This window comes from Mastacembelus armatus, chromosome 13, assembly GCF_900324485.2.
Source record: "Mastacembelus armatus chromosome 13, fMasArm1.2, whole genome shotgun sequence".
In the NCBI taxonomy this organism is placed as follows: domain Eukaryota; kingdom Metazoa; phylum Chordata; class Actinopteri; order Synbranchiformes; family Mastacembelidae; genus Mastacembelus; species Mastacembelus armatus.
The window spans coordinates 5,155,066-5,176,057 of record NC_046645.1 but is presented as its reverse complement, the minus strand read 5'-3'; positions in this window follow the sequence as shown (position 1 = coordinate 5,176,057).

Sequence of the window (20,992 nt, the reverse complement as noted above, 5' to 3'; positions counted from 1 at the left end):
ATACAGTATGTCTGCTGCTTCATTTGCCTTGTTCTTTTCACATTCTCATATCCCCAATTCTTTGATTGTTGCCTTATTAATTGCATTCCCCTTGTCTGCTGATAGATAAAGGCTTGTGCATCTCACTTTCCTGGTTGAATTGGATTCAATTCACAATGAAAATCTGCTGTCATCCTCAATATCCTGCTCGACAAGCAGGAAGTTTGATGGGTGCAGTGATTACAGAAGCCAAACAAAGTGGCAGAGAAAGTTAATATGGGTTTTTTTTAATAGGCAGATCCCCTGATAGAAAAAATACAGGAAGTGCAACTCAGTTATGTGTCAGGATGAAAACCTAATTGAGTCAGATAATGAGATATTTAAGCTAATACAGGATGAGATGTCTGATTGAACAAAAGCAGTGGGAGGACATTATTTCTGCGTAATGAAACACCACACCTTGTAGGATTTTTGCTAAATAAGCCAAAGGTGTAGAGGCTAATATGAAGGCAAACATACATTACTTAAATGAAGAAATCTAACAGGGATCATGTCCTTGAAACCACTATGTTTTGCCATAGGTCTACAAATCCCAAGGGAAATATATGGTTCTTTAAAAAAAAAAGAAAAAAAAAAAGAAAAAGAAAAAAGAGATATGCTGATTATCATGTGACACAGCATCCTCCCGTTCTTCCACTTTACCCTCATACATGTGATACTGTGCATGTAAGCATTGTGCATGCTTAAATTTATAATGTCAATAAATAAGGTGTATAACTGCTGCTGACTGCACGAGTATAATGCCTAATATATATTATATATTGCCTTACCTTAACTAATTGACTAAAATTTTTTCTTACAATTTCTTAAAAGTAAACTAAAGGAAATAAATTTTGCATTAATTCTGTGTAAAGGTATGTTAGAGTGGCATCAACAGGGTAGAAGGTTGTCAACCTTCCCCCATAGTACCCTGCCAAAAAACAAACAAAAAAAAAGGTAGTGGCTGTATTTAAGGTTAAGGGTAAGTCTACAGGGAATGAATGTAAAGTCGATGTGAAGTCCCTGTGTGTGTGTGTGTGTGTGTGTGTGTGTTGTGTGCAATAAATCCATTATAGAAGGATGTCAGGAGGGTTTGCACACACATATAAATAAAGACACACATCAGTACACACCCAAAGATGCACACAGAGTCACACTCCAGTCCAACACTTACAATAAATTCACTTTCAGCTGAGCCACAAATGGAAATTTTAAGAGCGATCAGCGTTTTGCTGCCTGGCTGAAATAAATGAGGTAGACCATAAATAGTCATGCAGTTCCATCTGAAAGGGTAATTGTTAAGTAATGGTATGCGTTATGAGCACCACTTTGCTTCTTCCCAGAAGAAGGGGGCTGTAATGTGTTACAGAGTACAGAAGGAGCAGCACTTTTAATGGTAACTATAGGAAGAGGGGACAGGCAGACAGATAGAATATATTCATAGTTGGATTAATAAATACTTTTGGAAGAGTGTGAGGGAAAGAAAATGTTCAACTATTGAGTTCTGTCCCAAAATAGTAGTAAAGTGGCAGATGGGAAGAAAAGGGAAAAAAGCAAACTAAAAGGCAGTGTGGGTGGGACAGAGGTGGGGCATGCACTTCACTACTAATGTAGTCAGAGTCAAGGGTTAAACACTGAAAATATGGGCACACTAAAGGGAAACATTTTCCCACACTTGTGTCAAATTATATTTAAGACCTGGTCACACCAGCAGAAAATGTCACAATAAAACTGATCTTATAAAATACAGCATCCTAGTAGCCTGTGGGAGATTATCATAAATAAAATGTAAAACCATACATATATTTCACAGATTATCAGCTTTCAAATCATGAACATGCTTTAATGACAGGATTAGAAGGTAATGCTACATTAAAATACTGCTATGAGACTAAATCTTTTAATCAGTAGCTACACACCACCCTCTCCTTTTTATTCTCATGTAAAAACATACATTTCACATAATTTCTTTCTAATTTACCACTTCATCACTTTTTGTCCCTCCCGTTCTCTTACTATATTATGTTTATTTTTTTGTTGTTTTTTTTTTTTAAATAATTTATCTCCATCTACCTGACTGTTCCTTTTCCTTGTTCTTTTTTTTTGCTGGCACATGTCACGTCCTTGTGTGTGACTCATTCAGAGCCATGTACTTTCTATTGTTAGCAGTTCTCAGGATAAATAAAGAAACATGCACAGATACCAAAATATAACATCCTGAGTAAGCACTGGCATCTACACTGTATGACAAGCTCTGACTCTAGCATATCCCATGAGCTTGCTGTATAATGCTTACTTACACACTGTACTTTGCATCCACCCACAAACTATTAGAGACATGTTTGCTAAAAATACAGTGTTTGCAACAATTTAAAACCCTATCTATAATCAATAGATTATAACAAACATTATGTCTTTTATGGCCCATTATGAATGTTTGGTATTATTGTATAGGTTCAGCTTTTTGTGCCCTGTCCCAAATTGTTTAATCAGTGGTTACCTTCTTATCTGACGAGATGTTGTATTTCATTTTTATTGTCAATTCTGTGAATAAGGAGTTATACCTTATTTTTTGCATTATTTCATGGCAATATATCAATTAAAATTCAACTTATTTCCCAATGTGGCACAGGCCAGTTTCTCCTTAGCCCTTGAGCAAGAAGGAGACTTAACATGTTGATTAAATGTCAAGAGGTAGGTGGTTCCTCTCATACATGGAACACAGACGTGAGTTACACATTATGTGTAATTTCAATACAACTGCCTAAAAACACCAATATACCAGGGGTACAGGCCTATGATGTACATGCACTGCCACTATATGTAAAGTCTTGAAATGTTTCAGGGGTGTAGTGGGATCATCATATCTGAATCATTTGTTTTTTTTTTATAGACAGGATTTCTCGAGCTTATCATGTACACACCTAATATTCATGTATAAATATATTATAAATAAATATATTATAGAAATGCATACACTTAACTAGAATCAAACATTTTGGTGTAATATTTATTAGTGTTGCAGGCAGAATAAGGCTGAGTGTTGCAACACAGTCACATGCACTGAATCTTCTAAAATCCTGAAATGTCCTTCAAAGCAGCCAGAGAGATAAATCGCCAAAAAGGGATTACAGTCCATCAGTGACATAAGCTTAGTGCCCATAGCAACGGGTTTCACATTTTAGCAGCCCACAGATTTTTAATGCATCATAAATTATTAAATAAATCAATGTACTTTTTTTTTTTGTAGAAAACAAAAAAACTTAATACCTTTCCTAAACTGTGATTAAACAAGTCACATCTCATCTAGTGGTAATAGTGGTCTGTTTTAATTACGAACTCATAAATATTGCAAAGAAAATTTGATTAGTTAAATGTATTTTACACACACACACACACACACACACACACACACACACACACACACACACACACACACACACACACACACACACACACACCTATTTATTGCATTTCATCATTGGTGGATTGTTTATCGTGAAAACTACCTTACAAGCACCTCCACTATTTGAGGCAAATGCAACCCTCTTAAACTCTGTGATACCAAGAGTATTATGAGTAAATGTTCTAAAAAGAAATGTTCTAAAAAGAAAAATCTTTAAAACTCTTTTACAACTCGTGTGTGGTTACAAATATACAAAGGAAGCTTGCAATCCTTACTCAGCTTTAATGTAAAAACATAATGTTTTGTGTGAATATTTACTAGCATTAATGCATATATATGTCCTATGACTGAAATGACACTAGGCTGTATGAAAGCATATTTTGACCTCCTTTCCTGGATTGAAATACTTCAAAGATGTATATACCAAGCTTTTAGGTAGGTAAAAAATTCTCTTTCCGACAGTGTAACCACATGAAAAGACTGTTAAATCAGTGATCTGTAACTGTGACTATAAGCCCTTATCTTTGTTTACTTCACCCTGTGAGATTGATCCATATCAATCCCTCCTACACCCAACAATCCCAGCTTCCTGTGCCAGATATCGACTAATGGATTGTGAGTTGTAGTGCTATTATAGTTAAATGTTGCTCAGGCTGTGCAGTTCCAAACACTAAACTAAATCAAGCACTCTGTAGCTGGATTTACCCCTAAAATCAGATTTTAACCATGTTTGACCTAAATTTTGATGGTGTTTTGCCATATTGAGCTGATAATATGAAAATTATGTCTGTATATGAAGGGTGTTAAAATCTGATTTGTCTGGTTGCTCATGTCTAAATCCAGCCTGGAACTGTTATGGGCTTCCTACTCTGGTCACCCCAGTGCGCAATTATACTCCTACCAGTGCTAATACTGCTACAGAGAAGAGCAGAGAGCAAGCACAGAGTGGGTTAGTGGGATGGAAGTTCAATATGGTCTGTTAAAAATGTCTGGATGTGTAGGTGATGGAGACTGACGTGGTTTGGCATTTATTTGTGTGCAGAGGGGGGGGTCTGAGTCTGTGTGAGTCTGTGTCCCTATGTTTATGGGCAATTCTGCGTTCTGGCGGGAGTACAGAGTGCCTACACAGTGTAGACCATCTTAGCAATAACGTGGAGGATAGGAAGAAGGTGGTGCAGAAGGCTCAAGGGGTGCTGTGTGGGAAGGTGGGAATCCTGCCCCAACTGGCAGAACATCTAGACAGTCCAAGTCACAAGGGATCAGCACTTGCCCCAAGCCTGAGACCATGCACAAAAAAAAAATTAATAAGTGCTCAACATTGCGAGCATTATCCGCCAGTGAGTAGCTAAACTGATTACATGATCAAATGGAATAGAGCCCAAATTGTCAAACAGGAGTCAGTGGACAGAGGTGGAAAGAGCAAGATGGCCATTCTCACCCTGAAGATCATGAAGACAGCAAGATATTTTGGAAAAATTACTATATATGTATATATATATATATATATATATATATATAAATATATGTTGTAAACTGCATTAATTTTGGCTAGGTGTACCCCATAAATTGACAAATGTAAAGCATGTACCTGTTTTCTGTATGTGTTTCTATGGTTCAAAGAAAAATGCCATCTGCCTTCTCACACAGAGAATCAATGTACCACTGGGCCTGAAGGCTTAGGATGCTCCACTTGATTACCAGAGGGAGGCCAGCCTATGCTGCATGAAATGAACATGAGATCTGCTGCGATCACTTGCTGTGGAGCCCTGTTGAGACGATATCAGCACCAAATCAGCTATCTGTAAATGTAACTATAATGCATGGTATCTGATATGGCACGTGGGATTTTCTGCTAACACAATTTTAACAAATAATTAATCAGGTTGGAAAAAATAAGGTAATGATTTTGTGGGAACATGTTACATGCATGCTCAGGTCCTTTTCTTCAATTTGCTTCAAACACATACATTAACTCCTAGCCATTTGGATTAATTCTGTCACACGCGTGCTCCACCCTCCCAAGTTTGCACACACACTCAGATGTTTAATCTCCTGCAGAATGATTTCAGATCCTTATTGTTAGCTTTCATTCTGTCTTTCGATTGCTTGCATCACTTCCTCACCCAATATCTGTCACTATGTCACTGGCTCATTGAAACATCCACTGTGTGCTTCAATTTCCAACCAGTCAAAAAGTGATTCTTTTACCGGAACACTATCCATTTCTCTCTTTCACGCTCACAAACAGATGTTGCTTCTCTCATTCCATCCCCTGGTTGCTGTCACTCTGCTCATGCATATTCATGTAAAGCCCTGCAGCTGAATATCACTGTTTACTGCACTGCCAAAACTCACTGTTTCACTTTAAGAGTCTGCAAACAAAGCTCACATGCGCACACACAGACATACACAGAGGTGTTCTCCTCATTGACAAGTCCAAGAGAAAAGTCATTAAATCATTTACTTGTAAATGATTCAACATAGATGTTTACACAGTTAACATGCAAAATTAGCTGTGCAGAAGCAATCTTTCTACTTTCTTTATGATATTACAAACAATCTCCATCCAACCATTATCTTTACCCACGTATTCCTATTTAGGGTCACAGGGATCTGCTGGAGCCTATCCCAGCTCTCTTTGGGTGAAAGGCAGGGGTACACCCTGGACAGGTCACCAGTCCATCACAGGGCCACATAGAGACAAACAACCTCACACACTGAGTTATCAAAGAACTATAGGGTATAAATTGAAATATAATTTTAAAATGCAATAATTGATTTTAACCAATATCAGATAGATAAAATCCATGTATCATTCCCAAATGCTGATGTGATCATCAAAATGCATTTTTTCCACTGATTTTGACTATTGATTCTTTGCACAATTTTTTTGTTGTGTCCAAGAATAGCAGAATTTCAGACATCTCAGTTGTTCCCTCTTACTTCACTTTCTTGTTTTTGACTACTCACTGGGGGAAAATCAAGTTAATGACTATTGACTTTAATCACTTCATCGCAAAAGGGAATCACAGGAACCACCTATACAATATTACTCACCTGCACCCCAGCCCAGGTACAATCGAGGTTACCCCACTGTTGCTGGTTGGTGTAAGCCTGTGGCATACATTGTAAATGTTTTGCTGCTATATACAGTATCCACATTAATGCAAAAGTGTTTCATGCATAGTCTCGCATTCAGTGAGCACATTTTTTTGTGTAAACACATTTCTCATGACCTAAACTGAATGCAACTTGATTGCAGGCACAACGGCCCATTGTGTTGTTAAATGAGTAGTGACTTTTTTCACAATCACTTTCTTTATCTTTCAGTCTTTATTTCACTGGCTCTTTCCATCCTGGACTACTTGTTGTAAGTCATTATGCTCAGGGTGGCTGGCATGCCATAAAGACTTTGTTTTCAAAGGGTTTTCCACTGTGATATATTAGTGACCATATTCATATTCACATTCACACACACACACAGTCTCAAACTGTCTCTCCTGACAAATATAATGAGATTGAATGGAATCATAAATGGGCACAGACAGAGGGATGTAGTAGGGAGGAGAGAAAATCTGGATAGATTTTTGGTTGATAGATAGATATTCAACCTGCAAAAGTGGGCTCAGTCTGCTTTTGCCTCCAATTCTCATCCAATCACCCAGCACTACACATCCCTCATCTCCTCATTCGCCCTGTCTCTCTCCATTTCTCTCCCCATCTTGTTTACATTGTTTTTTCGACACTTTTCCAGCAGCATACTACACATCAACATAGGCACACAACAGAAAACACAAGTTAAGTTCCTATCTGCAGGAACCTGGATTACTGCTTATCAAAAATAGATAAACCAAAGTTTGACTCTTACTAAACTGGGATTGGTTAGGACACATACAGTCGACTGAGGTGCTTAACCTTAGACTGTAGGAAGCTTGGAGTGACATGATACACTGCAGGCTTTTAAGTGTAGTTTATATGAAATGTACTTCTTTAATCACAGCTATGGAAAGTTGTGCAATAAGAAAAAAGCATCTCCTGGCAATTTTATTTTTGACTGCAGAAAAGGGTGGCAACATCTGAGAAGGAAACAAACATTGCACTGCAAAACAAGCAACTAGGGATGTGAAAAAACATCTGTCACATACAGGACTAAATGCAGTCATTTCCTAATCTTGCAACACACAGTGCAATACCTGAGGCTGTGTCAATGAATGTAACTCTGAACTGAATGTAAATATGAAAGTCTCGATTATATAAAGAAACACCAATAATTACACGTACTGCTAATTACAGTAAACAATCCGATTTGATGGTCTATTCAAACTATTACTACTTTGGTGTCACTCACAGAGAAATTAGCGTTCTCTTCCTCAGTGAACCTGTCGCAGTGCCTGCAGTCATCAGTATGCATTGTGTGGGTGGCTGTCAACACTGAACACTCAGGCCAGCCCAGCTTTGGGAGTGGGTGTGTATATCTGACTATTAGCCTAAGCTCCTTATGCCAAGTAAACTCAAGCGTTTCTGTTTTTCTGTCAATTGCACAGAAACAATGGGCAATAGGAAATGTAAAGCCAGTAACCACTGCAGGTCTGCAGATTTAATAATCTGGGAATGTTTTACGAGATAGAGTAGATAGAGTATTTTAGATCAAACTTCATTAATGTATTAATTGCAGGACTTGTATTGGATTAATGTGCATGGCCCAACCATTCAAGACTACTTTATGTCAAATCTTTAGCTTCATTTTGTTCAGTCATACCTGAAACGCTGTAATCAGTTATGAAATATTAAGTATATAATCAGTGTGTCATACACACTCTTTTCTGGTGTGAACACTAAACCTGGACAGTTCATTAGTGCATTCTGTGAAACTCTGTCTAGGGAGATTCTGCAATCTCTTTCTACTAAGATAAGATGACACCCACACTCCAAGACTCTCATTTCACTGTATGAGTCATATTGTCCTTGCTATTTCAGTCTCAACAGTGTGGTTTTGTGTGCGTGTGCGCGTGCGCACATGTGTGCGTGTATGCAGCAAGGGTTGCACATTCGAATATTTTGCTCCTCTTCATTCCTGTCTTCTTAGACAGCATCTTAATTTTCTTAATCTGGTGTGTAGGATTGCACAGCATACATTCCACAAACATGATCATATTAAAAAAACAATAAAAAAATAAAATCATAAGTAATCAACAGGCCTAATTGTGTCTGGATCGATGATGCCTTCAGGTCTTTGTATAAAGCACTGGACATTCAACACTTTGTCAACTACATCACCCTGTATCTTTAACATGTCATCAATCTTACACACACCCATAGCAGTTTGCAGCTGTTGTTCTAAATCAGATTGGACTACTGCATACAAAACATTGTTATAAAAGATAGATACCTGCTCATATAGAACAGGAAACAGTAGATTTTCCATTTTTAACATGCAGAGCAGAAGAATGCAGTGTGCTAAATATTTTAAGTATCACATTCATTTTTGATTAAGCATTAATGAAAAGGGGTATGCAGTAGGTTTCTACAACTGCTGTATAAATATTGGCCCTCAGTATTTGCATATTTCTGAAACCAAAAAAAAAACCAATAAATCTGCATCAGATGTTTTGCCTGCTCGCCCCTATTGCACACAGTCTATAACTCTTTGACACTTTACGTGCACATATCCATGCACTCAAGTCTAACTAACAGCTTTTTTAAACTCTGCTCTGTACTGTACACATACAGTGCACGCCTGGATGCAGACTGTTCTTCAGTGAGCTGTGGTTCCTCAGATCTTACTTTTTCCTTCTGTTCGCTTCGCAGATTTAACGAGAGGATAAAATGATTTAGAGCTAATTGACAAGTAAAAAGGACACAGTGATAATATTCAGGACATGTGGGTGCGTGAGATGAAAGTTTGAGATACAAACACAGGGAGACACAAAATGGAGACAGGCTCAAACACAGAAAACAAACAAAAAAAAAAACAGGTAAAAAAAAGCAAGTAAAAGAGGTACTAAGAGGTATGGAAAGTCTAAAAACAAAGGCAGTGAAGACATTCAGAAAATCAGACAAAAAAAAGCACTGGAACAGATTATATGGTGCAAATTTGCAGGTTATGTGAATGCTCAAATGACATCAATGGACATTGTGTGTAAGAATGCTCTCAAAACTGTACACAACAACACTGTGTTTTCTGACTAAGGAAAATTATCACATAGAATGAAACAGAGAAATAAGAAATAAGATTAGGAAAGGGCTATAGTTTCCTATTTTTCTACTTAGAATTGTATGATTCTATTGTTCTGCAATTTGAATGTGTATATGAATGAAATTATTTGTTGTTCTCTTCTTAATATTGTGGATTGTGTGTATTGTCTGTACCTGCACAGGAACTACAGATGGAAATTAGCCATTACCTAAATCTAGTGCAACGCATTGCAATGCATGAGATTAATGTGCTTGTACATGGCCCCTGATAAATAAACTTCATAATAATAATGAGTTATCAAGAAAATTTAAAAAAATGACTCAATGGGGGCAATTATGCTAAGACAAAAGTGCTGATGTTTTCTGCTTTGCTTCCCAAAATACATGTCCTTAATTTTCATGTATGAGAAAAACAAGAGACGGAGAGGGCTGTAAATATAATGGAGTAAGAAGGTGACATTGTGAAGACATGAAGTTGCTCAGCCAATCAGAGGTAGACACAGTAAGAGTTTGTGTTATCATTTCTTCTTTTAATGTATAATATGCTCACTCCATCTATGCAATAGTGTGTCTCTGTCTTGCACACATTTTTTTTTATAACAGTCCGACAAATATATTTTATGTTCCGTCTATTCACTTAACCAGCTAGCATCCACCTAGCCAGTATGTCAGTATTTCATTCTGTCATCAAGTCTGTCAGTCAATTTGTCCTTATGTTTGTCTATCTTTCTGTCTATTTAGCTCATACAGTACTGCAACAAAGCAGAAAGAACACTATAATCCACACAATCTACTGGCAAAGTGGTGGGGCTCAAATTGCCATTTACTTTCGTAGTCTCCAGAGATTAGGTTTTTAGCCTTGTGTTCAGGAGTGCAAGAGCTGGAAGAGTGCTTGGAATGGGAAAGCAATTACTCACTCTCATGACTGTAGAAACTATAATACTGACAGGGAACAAAATGCTAAAATAGATTCCCCTGGTCAAATTCATAAAGGTTCTCCACATATTGATTTTTGGCACTGGTCAGTGTAACGTCACTATTCATATGTCCTTTCTTATTCTAGCTTCACCCAACCTAGTCAACAATACCAGAGTTTCAGTATGTGACTATGTGTGAAAATCTAAGGTGAGAAACTCTGAACTTAAGGACACACTACTGTGAACTACAGGCCCATCATATTGGCAGTATATTTCACCAGCCACCTGAGCTAAAGGATACAGGGGGATTGTTTAGGGATTACTGTGACTGTGGGAACAGTCATCATCTACCTAAACTCCCATTCTCAACACCCCTATCAGCCAAAGTTTGTAATTGTCTGCTACGCCCAAGCATAGCCTATTATGGATCTTGTTTCCAGATTTATAAACTTGGTATTGATAGTGATACATCTGGCACTTCTAGATTGGAACAGCTCACACAGCAGTTCAGAGGACAGACTAGATCAAGGTAATACAAGAGCTGATTTCTTGTGGCTGCAGAATTTAAATCACAATGAAACTGTGTGAGGAAACAAATCCAAAAAGAGCTGAAAAGTGGGTATATTGTCATTATTTACTCAATTTTATAAGGTGATCTAACCTCACACATTAAATCTGTATTTTTAATAGCAACACCAAAGAATGAATAACCGTATGTCTTTTCAGTGTTGGAGGAAGCTGCACTATCCTGAGAAGACCCACACACCCACACACAAGGGCAGAACATGCAAACTCCACGTAGAAAGGCCCTGGGTTGACCAGGATTCAAATCAAAAACAAAATAGACGACAATGACAACTACTGCACCGACTGTTCCACCAGACAAATGTCCAACTACCAAATAAAATGCTTTAATATGACATGTACCATATGTGCCTTTTTAACAGCACACCTTATGACTTATCATCACAGGAAAAATACAGGTATGATTAATACCATTAATGGTTCTGTTCTGTTCAAGTTTCCCAGTCATCAACACGTGAGCCAGCATGCATTTAGAAATCATTCACTTTGAACTAAATGTGAACCTGCAGGAATTAGCAACAGGTGTGAGACACTATACATGTGGGAGGACTATTTTTAGGATGCCAAGGCTTCAGTGGTAGACCAGGTGAGAGGCACTGGGCTGAGAGAGTTTGGAATTCAAAGACTGCACTTTTATTGCATGTTAGTCTATGTAAGGGCCATGTCAGCTGACCAGTCAGACCTCCACGGCCTGAAGACCAGAGGGACCACTGCAGGGCCACAGCAACCTATAGGCAACAAGCCTTTTTCATGTTTTTACATTTCCTAACAGGAGACAATTTCATTAACACAACCACTCATATTTTTACCATTTTTATTCTTCTCTCATTTTGTAAGAATAAAATATTACGAGTCTGTGTGCACTGTGTAAGCTATGGTGGCTAAAAGATCAATGTACCTCCTTTAGTACCATTAAATCAGAGTGAAATCTATCACTATACCAGGCCTATATCTGTCTAAGAAAGTCCAGAAAAGTTTAGCTTAGAGTGACAGTCTAAGAAAAGTCATGTTCTTTAGAAAAGAAAGAAAGGATTTTACTGATTTAATGTGATTTAGCTAAATTTCACTAAAAGGGCAAAGCACATTTCTTAAAACTCAATGCATCAGTGCATTTTATTGTAAAGAATTGGCCCCATATGACACAGCATTTGGAAAGAGCAGCCGTGTCTTATGCTGTGACTCAAAGTTTGGCTCTTTTTAGTATGTCTGATCATTTGGCTCAGCTCTTTAATAAGAGCTCACTTTTTTGGCTCCCAAATGGATCTTCATTTAGAACCATTTCTAGCAATAACAACATATAACTTCCAGAATACCAATATTTTACATTATAGTTAGTATAAAATCATGAATGTGCTGGTGCAGAAATGCATGTTACAATGATAATTCTTCAATATATCTATAATCTATATCCATAATATACCCATATATATAATAAAATAAATGATAAACTAGCCAAAGCATAAGAAACGTTAGCGAACAAATCACACTCCAAACAAAATATGGTGTGCAATAGATGAAATAAAACATATGCTATTAAAACACCATGGAGTGTCTGTGGCTGAGCAGTGTGGCCAAAAGTTCATGCTATTACTCAGTCTTGTATAATTAACAAAAACAATACTGGTTTTGATTTAGTACTTCTGACCTAAAACTAATGTGTTGTTGGCTTTTGACATTGTTTAAATGAAATACATTTTGTACAAAAAAAAAAAAAAAAAAAAATCTAATGTCCACTGGAAAAAAATAGCACTTACAACCATTCCTTATGTTGCCTGCCAATCTTATTTCTATTCTGCCAGAGTAAAACACCTTGTACATGCATTTTTTTCAAGGTGCTTCTGAGACTGTAGTGTAATATTTTATTCTGCTATATGTATCAGAACAGTACAGACACATATACATACAAATGCTGGAATATGCACAGACAGGCAAACACGTGATCTTTCTCAAGAGCCCAAGTAATGAAAGTTTAGATTCCTTCATGGACAATAACACGTTGTTTAAGTCCACATAGAAACACACACACACACACAAAACAGAAATTTCCACACAGAAACACTGAAATACATCTGTCCTTGTATGTCACAGAAGGTGCTTAAACTCTTTAGCATAAAGAAGCAGAATATCTAGTGACAGTGTAGAAATAACAAAGATCCCAGCAACACCTGATGTCTTTGATTCGTCATATTTGACCTTTTTGCCAAACAAAAGATTATTATTGTATACTTCTGTAAGCTTAAAGGCACTGTCCATGATTCAATTATAAACACACAGCTATGAAAATTGTGACCTGACATCCCTCCCATGTGGAGACTCATTTCACTTAAAGATAGTCAAGTAGTTTAAGATTCTTATTCACTAATTTCTACATCTTTGCATGCTGACTGTCAGACTAACAACTAACTGCTCCCAGGCCATATGTGGTCCCTGGACTGCCATTTTGATACAGATTAGTCTCCTGGCAAATCTCACCAGTCCCATTGATAGTGAGGTGGAAGTAGGCACATGAATATGCTAGTGCACCTCCTCTGAGGGCATCCTTCCATTTACAAAAAGTTACAAACAAGCATCTGTCAATGGACACTTTCCTTTGCCTACATTGACTCCACAGCTTGAGGCATTTCAACAAAGCGCAGGCAAGGCCACTGATGTGACAGTGGCACCAACTGGATGATGTGCATGATAGCCCTGTCAACTTCAGCATTCATTGTCCAGATGGTTAAACAGAATGGTGGCAATGAAAGCCAAAGATGGAGCTATCGAGGCTCTGCCCTACATCTGGCCAGGAACTCTCTAATGGAATAATAAGGTGTGGTGTAGTTGCTGGTTTCTAATGATCTGAATGGACAAGCATCTGTCCTGTTATTTATGAGGCCATGTTATGGTCTCCAATTTGGCTGTGTCCTACCCAGGCTCATTAACGAAGTCACTTATGGCCTCTGAGAGTATATGACTGCCCTACCAATTCAAGATCTACTTCACAACAAAGTTAGCTCTGTCAATTATTTCCCAGTTAGTTTCATAATAGTTTCCGGAGTGGAAGACAGAAAGGAATGATAATGGGAAGTGTTTTCCAATCTATATATTCTCTTGATTAGATTACTTCATAACATGGTTTGTCTTGTCAGTTGGCTTTTAAGTCCTCCATTAATATGATATTGATAGATGAGTCATACAGGATATAGAGTGATACAACAGGGAGATTTTCCTTAGCAGTAGCCAACAGGAAGGCTAACATCAATACCCATTTTATAGTCTTTCCCATTACTGCTTCATTTATTCATGCATCCAATGAGGAACATATCCAACAACAAAGCAAGTTACAACTCCAGTGCAACCACATGAGACCAAAAACAAAAAACACTCAAACATGAAAGTTTGTGTGTTATTTCTTCACTGCATCTTTTTTGACCATTTGTGTAAATGCTGCAGATAGACATTACACCTGTGTTTACAGCTCTCATTCCCAGCATATCCTTTTTATCTCGGTCAAACATTGAAAAACTGCCTAGAGCCCAGAACTATTCTTGCCACATGGAGGTCAGAGAGTTGACTGAGTTTTTCCTGAATCTGGATTCACGCTCTCTGTCAAAAATCTGGATGCAGATAAAAACATGTCAGAGTGGGAGAAAGAAAAAGAAAAACAATGCCACTGTCTTACATCTTCATCTGAAGTAAGGGCTAAATGGGTCCCCAAAGAAGAAGGGTAAAGAGATTTTGCAGATAAATAAATACACGGACAATATAATGTTGAAACTGAAAATTATTACATAAGATAAACTTGAAATATAATACCTTCCTCAGTGGACAATGAATTAAAGGATAAATCATATGTTTTAGATACTTTATGTGTATATATTCCATGTGAAAAATTTACAACCTACAGTGTGAGTCCAGTTGCAGCTGGAGTTACTTAAGTTTTCTTGCAAATAAAAGACCTTTTGGTTTATGTTGTGTTAGATTAATTGCTTTTGAGCAAAATGGTGGATGAATAAACAGGCCTGAATATTACTAGGTTAATTTGCTGCTATTAGCTTAGCTTCTCTTCATTTAATAATACCGGCTACCAGCTACGTTTTCCGCTGCTGAGTTGGCTGTCCAAGCCAGAGGTAATGTTTTTTATGGGTGGGAATATTTAGGTATACCACGATTTGAGTCGATTTCGAAGGCAATTTCATTAAAAACGAACAAACACAGGAAGACGGTAATTCTTACCTTTGCTGATGAAACGACAAGTCCTGCATATCCGTTTCCAGCCCAGGGAACAAAATGCCTCCAGGTTTTTAGTCCAAAAGACGTATTATCCTTGTGAAAACACCGTAAAACCACATGGACGTTCACTTTTCAGTCCTCATTAAAAAGTTTGAATCCCGTTTGGATCCCGCGGTTGTTTTCGCCGTTTCTTTACCACAAACAGACGATAGACAGACTCCTGTGAATAAAAGGGGGAAAAAAACACAATCAGCCATGGCCGTCAGCTTGTAGACGTTCAAATCAGTACGAAAACCAATGGCAGCCACGACTCACATGCAAAAACCCAACAAGGGGGTAAAACACCTTATAATAGCCGTAAAATCATTGTTTGTCAATGATGATTGACATATGTTGTAGCCAATGAAATGACGTTTCCAGTGACGTGACACACTGTAGAGTTTGCTAAGGGGTGGAGGGTTCAAATCACCCGCGTTCTGACAGGACCGTGTCCCTGACAACGCCGGTGAAGCGCAGAGGGCGCAGCGTACAGACGTTAGAAAAACGTCACAGTGTTATATGTCCCATATAACACTGTGGATTGACACATTTGGATTGACGTCTGTGACGATGACTTGCACAATAAAAAGACACAGCCAACAGTTACTGTAAAATGCTAACGACGCTAGCGGTCATAGCTAAACATACGAGCCTAAAGGTGCGCATGCGCCACAAGCACGCATGGCTGTAGGGGGTTTGTAGTCCGTCATTCTGGGCTGGTTTGGGTGTGTAGATGCAGGCAAAGAGCGGGGTGGTTCTGGGATGCTGGAACACACTGAGCCTGGGCCAAGCTCAACAAAACACCATTATTGACAGCGTGCCCACCTGATGACCTGTGTACTCCCCTGCACTCTCACACCCACACTGAGGCTCTGTGGGGCTTGTGTATTTAAAATGTTTGTGTTAGCATTAGTAGATAGTAAAGAGAGGGCAGAACGTAACATAGGATAAAATATGCAACCAGGTTTAGGATGGGGAAAGACAGAAGCCTGATCATGGGGCCTTGACAATTTATGTTGGCATGACCTGATAACCCCCTGTTTGACAGGGCAATCTGGATTGTATATTTGGTAACTATAGCAAGTACAAAAACAAACAGTTAAAAAGAATACAATTTGTCCATGGTTTTCATTAAAAAATACCTTGGATTTATCTGGTTAAAACCTTACAAAGATTATCCCAAATGAATACCATCTTCAGGAAAGAATAAATTATATGTTTAAGAGGAACACTTCACAAAGAATATATATTATTCAGAATTTCTTTACATATCGCACCTAGTGTCATTTAAACACTGAGCTAAAAATAACATATGACTCGCTTCATAACATTGCAGGTTTAATAATGGCAGTTAGTTTGTGCCTGCAGCACAGTGACCAGCAAAGTATTCTGGCAACACCATTTAGGGCGACCCATACAACTCAGTTCATGCTCAACAGTGCAAACAATATAGTGAACAGGAGCTAAACATTTTTGAACTCAGTTATTTTTGCACTATTTAGACACTAAAGTACCTGGTGGTATTCATTACTTGAGCTGGAAGCTGAAATGGTGTCTGTTTCAAAAAGGTCTTGACTGTTATCTGTCACGAGTTTGAAATGGTGCATTTATTTGGTTTATGATTACAGCTGTCACATCTTACATTTCTATCAGTGATGCCTCTTTATCTTGGTCAAAGTGACAAAAACTGGCCAAAACCCAGATCTAATCCTGTCACAGAGATGTCAGAGAGATGACCCAGTTCCTCTTGTTTCTGGGTTCTTTGCCTCTGTCAAAAACTAGTATGTGAGGGGAAAACACATCAGAGAAATGAGCGATGTTACTGGCTTACATTGTCTTCCCACTGCTAATCTGATCACAGTTTGGAAATATTTCATGACATTAATTACAAAAGAGAATTACCATCTCACTCTTTAATTTTATGACACCTCACAATAGCTGATTCATGGCCACTGATTCATTTGGATTTAGGCCATTTCAATCCATATTTATACAGGGACCACCAGAGTACTTGGAAAATGCAGTTTGGATGGCTCACGATGAGCCTACAACATACTTCCTATATAAACTTTACAGAATTTTCTTTTTGATGTGGTTTTAATTGTTTATGTAGTTTTAGAGTTTGAATGTTGTTAGAGAATCAAACCTGTCACCATTTGTCTGCAGACATACTAGGACTTGGTGATCCAGAAAACATGATTGAAATGACATGATATTGAGCTTTGGAATCTGTAGCCTGCAACTGTTTTCTGCTGTGTCCTATTTTGCCTTGTGTCTAAGTTGTGGAACTCTAAGGAAAGATGTGGAAAGTAAATGAAAATGAAGCAAAGAAGAAAGACAAGAGAAAGATAAAGTTGAAATAGCACCTCTCATGAATTCCAATTCCAGCTCCCGTGTGGCTGAAGCAAGTTTTCACCCTCTCCTCACATTTTCCTTTATCATTACACTTCTCTCCGCTTTCCATAAACTAAATCTGAGTTGGATTTCTGCATTGATGAGGTGGCTGGCATTTACACTTAACAAGGCTAAATTTTAAATCATTATTCTCCTCACATAATTTATATGTGTACATGTTTTTTGTTTTTTTTTTTTCAGATTTCACCCCATCCTCACTAGACCTTTCTCTATCATTCTCTTTCTCCTTTTGCCATTGTAACCTACCCCAAAAAACTCGTTGAGGCAGCAACTAATGTTCTCTCACTCTCTAACGCTTTCTCTTTAGCTCTCGGGGGAGAACAGTGTGTGAGAATTAGGTCTCACAGCAGACGTGTTGTGGGTATTTTTGCTCAGACAGTTTGGGGCTACAGAAACCAGAGAGATAGTGGATGGGATGGTAGGATTGTAGTTGTTATGCATGTGTACTGGTGTTTGTGTATGTAAGATGGGGAGAGGGGTCACACAAGCTATTGACGAGGACATCACTTGGCCCTTGAATCAAAAAAAAAAAAAAAAAAAAAATCAACCAGCATGACCACTTATAAATAAAAAAAAAAGGTGTGCAAGGACTGTGCAAACCGTGTTTCTCAAAAATCTGACTGGGGTCATTAAGAGGTTTCTGCAAGATGCTCTGATGTGAATGACTTGTTTATGAGGAATGAGAAAGGAATGTAGTTAGTCTTGGATGTAAAGTATTTCATTGAAATATCTGTAAAGCAAAATTTGCAATACACTGTTTTAGACAATGGCATAGGTACTTCATCTTGTAATGTGAAGAGTAGTGGGAAAACACAATGTAAGGTACACTGGTAAATGTTAATAGTTTGACCTCTAGTGCAGCAGACCAGTATTGCTAGGAATTATGTCCATTGGACGATTTGGCCACTCAAGATCTACACTCTCTTCCAACATTTAGTGGTAGCAGTAAGAAAGTCATTTTTGTAGCAAAAAGGAAATCAAGGTATGTAGGTCAACCGGTGAATTGGGGTGTGGCTGGTGCAATTTTAATGCAGGAGACCAGAGCTCACTAGCCGGTTACAGATCTACCGTTCTCATTTTTATTACATATAACCACAATTTTCCCTAACTTAAAGTATTTTCTTTGCCCAAACAAGCTAAAACACATTGCTGCTGCTTTGATAACATGCAGCAGAACATACAGTATCTATACCTGTGTAAAAATGTGTACTCATTCAGTTTCTGATGTTTCCTTTTAATGATTAAAACCCAAGTCATTTACCCAGAAAATATATATCAGTGTAATATGCTTACAATATTTGAAACATATTATCAATAGGCATTTGCAATTCTATTTACTGTAACACAATCACAGTCACCACATGCAAAGGGAATTAAAACTATAAAACCACATGAATCTTTCAGATTTCCTGATATAATTTATTCTAATAACTACTCATCCTCAACTATCTAAATAGGCTGTGAGTGTGTGTAGAAGGAAACATTTGTACATTCACTGTATCTAGGGAACCAGAAGATCTAGAGACAGATACAGTAAAACGCAGAGACAGGACCAGTCAGGGCAAAGTGTGCTCCATTAAATCACTATATTTACTATATTTCTGTAATTATGTAAGCAGCTAACAAAAAACTGTGTTTTCATATGTATTCTCACTGTACACCTGTACTGATGTCAGAAACCTCACTAACCTCATGTTTCATGATGAGAAGCTATATGGTGTTATAGGTCAAAACACAGACACTGTGAGGCTGTCCTTACAATGCAATGTTCCCATGAGACAATGAAACTCCCATACTGACTTCCTCTATCTCAATGTCAATATGTGTGTGTGTGTGTGTGTGTGTGAGTGAGAGAGAGAGAGAGAGAGAGAGAGACAGAGACAGAGAGAGGGAGAGGGAGAGACAGAGAGCTCTTGTCTACATTTTATATTTGCATGCTAAATATTTGTCCTGAACTCCATTCATGCAGTTGGGCCAATCAGTCAGACGTGACCACATTAAAGTGTTGCTCAGCAGTCAACGCAGACACACCCACACACAGTTCATCAAATTAAAAATAAAATCACCAAAACAAACCCCATTGTGACATTTAACATTTTCTGTGACTTAGTACATTTGCAGTGACTAATCCTATGAGAATCTGCTTCTACGATAGAAACTTATAAACTGGGCTTGATATTAAAAGGAGCACAGCAGTTTAATTTCTACTAAGAAATATTCTCTCTGCTTCAATAGAAGAAAAACCTTCAGCTGTTCTAAAAATGAGAGTATTTTTCAAAATGAATATAAACATAAACTGACCTTCTCAAAGAATCTTTTTGGTTCTGTTTTCCAAGTCAAAGTTTTCCCCAGTCACTGATTCTCACAGCCTGGGCCAGGATAGATTCTCACTCTGCAAACACAAGACCAGGCCCTGAACTATAAAGGAAAGATATAAAGCAAATGCAGCAGCAGATTCCTTATTTTTACGTAATGCCCTTTATACCCTCATCTATAGCTTTGTGTGGCTCTGTCAGCACTTCGTATACATTGCTCTTAATTAAACCAGAACTTTGAACAAAAGGACGAAAAAGAAAGACGAAAAAACTCAAATTTGCACTATGACTACTATGATTAAAGACACATACATCATTATTATAATAATGTTTTTGTTCTTTAATCATTGACCAATAATATGTTGATTCTGTTTTGATATTTATGCTTTTTTCTGTCCAGTGGGTCCTGCAAACATTGTTTGGGCTTCCATAAATTCTCTTGATGTCAAACATCAACAAAGCACGTCGCATTTCTCAAAGTACATACTGGACTACAATGTTATTAGTTAAAATAAAACATGTTGAGTGGACACAAGAGATGAGATCCACAGCTAATAAAAGATTTTCTGGTTGGCTCTTTTCCTCCAGTGATTGAATATTAGGATACATAATATTTATATTTAACTAAGCAAAGTAGGTAATATATTCACGTCACAACAGACCGTGTTTTTGAGTACACAGAGTAAAAAAAAAATTACACATTTTTCCTTTCACTGTACAAGAACAAAAAATAAGAATGTGTCAAATCTTTATGACCACATAAAGGAACTTTGTCAAGACAGGTAGTCACACTGACAAGCACAGGGGCAGGTAGGTACCTCAGCATTGAGACAGACATGAAAGCAGGCAGCCAGTCAGCCAAATAGGCAGGCCATCAGGTAGCGAGACTG